The sequence below is a fragment of the Hipposideros armiger genome, unplaced genomic scaffold (assembly GCF_001890085.2).
Source record: "Hipposideros armiger isolate ML-2016 unplaced genomic scaffold, ASM189008v1 scaffold_553, whole genome shotgun sequence".
NCBI lineage: Eukaryota > Metazoa > Chordata > Mammalia > Chiroptera > Hipposideridae > Hipposideros > Hipposideros armiger.
This window is the reverse complement of record NW_017731903.1, coordinates 919,077-923,297: the sequence shown is the minus strand read 5'-3', so window position 1 is coordinate 923,297 and position 4,221 is coordinate 919,077. Positions and strand designations below refer to the sequence as shown.

General features: G+C 41.7%; 1 long non-coding RNA gene across 1 annotated transcript in view; it reads right to left on the bottom strand.

Annotated features, from left to right (window-relative positions):
* LOC109371194 (uncharacterized) overlaps positions 1-4,054 on the bottom strand; it is a 10,113-nt gene extending 6,059 nt beyond the window's left edge. Inside the window, exons 1-3 of the long non-coding RNA XR_002121835.1 lie at positions 3,981-4,054; positions 2,981-3,150; positions 136-304 (exon numbers count right to left, since the gene is read on the bottom strand). This is a non-coding gene — a long non-coding RNA (uncharacterized LOC109371194). The remainder of the gene's footprint in view (positions 1-135; positions 305-2,980; positions 3,151-3,980) is intronic.
* Between the last annotated feature and the right edge of the window lie 167 nt (positions 4,055-4,221).

The following is a 4,221-nucleotide window of genomic DNA, read 5'->3' as shown; positions in this document are numbered from 1 at the left end:
ATAATTATAGTTGACATACAGTATTATTCAACATCAGTTTCAGAAATACAATGTGGTGGTCAGGCCTCTACATCAACTATGAAGTGGACTCCCCAACAGGACATGGGTCCATCTGGCCCCCTAAGAAATACTTACAACATTGGTTGTTCCTTCTCAAGGCCTGTTGCATAGCTGTTGTTCTGGAACTTCCCTTCCCCATCATCCTAGATGTCTTCACTCTTATGTTGAGTCCTCTATTTCCTGAATCCCAGGCTTCCTCTTTTTGTTTTCATCATATTTGTGACTCACATTCTGCAGTTTCTTCCTGAGAAAGTATACATAGGAGATAAGCATTTTGCATGTCTAACGTGGCCTACTCTCAAATTTGATGGATAGTTTGTCTGGGAAAGAAAATCTAAGTTGAAAATTACTTTCCTCGGAATATTGAAGGTATTGTTTCATTGCCTTCAAATTTCCAAGTTGCTATTTAAAAATCCTATGGTATTCCTACTCCCAATCCTTTATACATAAACTATTTTTCTTTTTTTGTACTCCTCTCTGGATTTTAGGACTTTCTTTGTTTCCTGTGTTTTTCATTTATTTGTTTGTTTGTTTTGGTCTCTGGTCATCACAACAATTTACTCATATATAAAAGTGAGAACCAAAAGGGTGAGTGACAGTTCAGCATGCATGGATGGAGCTTGTTCAAAACTAGTGGACATTCGGGGAATATAATCAATAATGTTGCAACTATTTTGTAGGGTGTCAGATGATCACGTGTCTTTTTAGGGAGATCAATTCATGAATGGGGTAGACGTTTGATCACTGCACTGTACACCTGAAGTTGATGTTGTACAATATTGTATGTCAACTATAATTGAATATATATATATATATATATATATATATATATATATATATAGTCACAGAATGTGGAGTATAGTGTGGGAGTGGAGTCAATGGAATTGTAATAGATATGTATGATATGAGAGGGGGAAATGGGGCAGCGGATTGGGGGATGGGGGTTGTCACTTTGAGGGGTAAAAAGTATAACTATTGCACTGTGTTGTACAGCTGAAACTAATTTAAAAAAAAAATCACCTGGAACTAGAGAGACCTGTTCAGAGATGTAATAATGACTAGTGTCTGAAGCTCTAGAAGAGGCTTGTTGCTGTTGTAAAAAACAAACAAACAAAAAACTAGCCATTTATTTGGTAAATACTTTTGGTCAGTATTTCCTGTTAGACTGGTCAGTTTCTCCAGATAAAAGTAATTCAGTTTTTTGTTTTAGGTATTTCTAATTATACTGCATTTGGGGGGAAGAGAGCCTGCTTGGTATGTGGGCTTTCACTTAATCCCACACTTTTCAATACGGCACTCTGCTCTACCCAGTGCTGTAACCCTGAGTCCTCAACTTCAAAGCTTCTTCAGCTCAGTGTCTGCATGAATACATCTGCTCCAGTCCCCTGCCCAGGGCGGATGATCAATCCCCCCATTGCATGGGGTGGGGAAAGGGATATGAAGTCTAAGGGTTTTATTTAGGCCTCTCTTTTGGAGTCACACCCTACACCATTTCCTGGCTCCGCCACTGTGTGTCCCTGAGCGTATCATCTAGGGGTCTCAGTTTCCTCCTCTGAACTCTGAGGGCCTTTGAGACACATGTGTTCTCTAGGGCCCTCTCAGGCCTGGCCTTTTGTGATCTGTGAAACGTCACAAGGTGAAGCTCACAGCCTTGTGAGTAACACAGACAGGAAGCTACAGGAGGTCAAGAAAGGGGAGGTGACAATGGGACAGAGTGATAGGGAGACTTCTAAAAAAAGGTGGGCCTTAAGAAGAACTAAAGCAGCTTGGAGAAGGGGTGAGGAGGGAGCACCTCCTCAGGTGGTCCCAGTTGGAGATGTATTGGAGCAGGGTTGCAGCAGCACTTGGGGCCTGGTAAGGAAACAGAGGATTCTAGAGGACGATGAAGTTGGAGAGTAAACTTGGGCCGGATTGTGGGGAATTTGATTCTCCTCTCTAAGTCAGTGGATCTGATATTTAAAATCACCTGAAGAGCTTTAAAAAATGCCAGACCTTATAAATCAGAATGTCAGAGAGTAGAGCCCAGGAACGTACATTTCTTTAAACGTTCCACATGACTGACAAACTGGAAAGTTTTGGAAACCACTTCTTTAGGCAATGAAACATAGATGGTTTGTTATCAGAAATCATGATGAAAGTAAGTATTTTAGAAAGAGGAATGTTGAGAGACAAGAGATAAGGACGCATGGGAAGCAAAGTCACTATCCCAGGCAGAAAGTCATGAGGGCCTACAGGAGGGAAGTGATTAGGGAGTGAGAAAGAAGAACCTTTGCCAATCCATATGATATGGTTTAAATTCTATTCCCCACTCCATCAAATTTATATGTCAAAGTCCTAACCCCTATACCTCAGATTGTGACCTTATTTGGAAATAGGGTCATTACAGATGTAATTAGTAAAATTAGGATGAGGTTATCAGGATGGGCCCTAATCTTACTAGTGTCCTTATAAAAAGGGGAAATTTGGACACTGGCAGACACACATGACAGAAAATGACGTGAAGAGAAATAAGGAGAAGATGGCCATCTACAGACCAAGGACAGAGTCCTGGAACAGATCTTTCTCTCACAGCTCTCAGAGGGAACCAACATTGCTGACACCTTGATCTTAGACTTCTGGCTTCCAGAACTGTGAGACAATAAATTTCTGTTTTTTAAGCTATTCGGTCTGTGATCCTTTGTTATGGCAGCCCGAGCAAACTAATACATCTTTTGGAAAAACATTCCTGGATTTCAAGTCACCTCTTCTTCACTTTCTCATGAACAATGATTCCCCAAACCCACCTTCCTGAGAGGGCTGGAAGCAGTGGTTGCAGAGTGAGGTATGTGTTTCCAACCTGAAGCATTGGATGCTCTTGTTCTTGACTAGTGAAGGGGGGTGGCTTTTCTAGGTCATTGATAAATTTGTTTCCAGAACCCACCTGAGAAATCACAAAGAACCAACTCCAGTGATTGGAAATTGCTGGACGGAAATGTCCATTCTCCCCACCTAAAGAAGCAATCAGTGCCAAGAATCTCAGACTGTGGGTAAAGCCAGAGGAGAAAGGAGACTTATCTTTGTGGAGCTTTTAACATCCTGCCAATGGCTCATCTGGAGAGAAAAGAGATGCAAAAGGTGGAACAACCTACAAAAAAGGTAAACCCTGGCTCTGTCATTTTATGATGTAGGCTTTGCTGAAATAATTATCCCTCCTGGCTAAACAAATAATTTCCAAGAACTCTATATATCAAAGTCAGTGGCATGATGATTGATGTAACCCCATGGGACTAAGGACAGGCAAGTCTACCACAGAGCTCTTGGCTTCCAGCCATTCAGTGCTGCCCTTGTAAACATCTTTGGCCCCCTTAGCCCTTTTACCTGCCAATGCTCCCAACACCAACCCTCATGCTAGGTCACCTGCCATCTGCTCACTCCAGGGCTGCCAAGTTTTGCTAGGGAAAGTATCACATCTGTACCACAGGGCCTGTTAAGTATCCCCACTCTCCAGCCACATCGGGCCCTCTCTGCTCCTGTGGTTATCCATCTGGAGTTGGCTTTTTGTTGTTTCCCTCCCAGCCCATGCAAAGAATTTTCTAGGCTCCGCAAGTCTCCAGTTTCATCCCCACTGTATCTCACTTTCATCTGAGAATGTCGTTTTCATTTTCCTGTGAAGTAAAAAAATCTTTGGGCATGCACTACCTCAATTCTGTTTCTCTCCACCTTAAAACTTCTCTTTGTCTACATCTATCCTCTCCTGGGTTCCTCCTGTTTCAGAGAAAGGGGTGATGTTTCATTTCCTTGTCCAGGCAAACTCATCTCTGCTCTGGATCCTATTCTTCATTATAACATCAATTATCTCATTTGATTAAAAAATCTTTTATTATAGAAAATTTTAAACACACACAAATAATCTATTTTACTTTTTGTATTTTCAAACTTACCTGGCTTTCTTGCCTGCAAGATCAGATCTCCTCCAGCCTTAAAAAAAAATGTTTTAACTGTTGTAATCTTGCTATTCCCTTGAGCTGTTTCCTAATCTCTTTTTCTTTTTAAGATTGTATTGGGGAATTGGGGGAGGGGAACAGCGCTGGGGAATCAGGGGAAGGGGAACAGACAAGTTGCTGTCCTTTTGTTCTTCAGTCTAGTTGTGGAGGACGTTGCTTCACTGGCCCATGTTGGTAT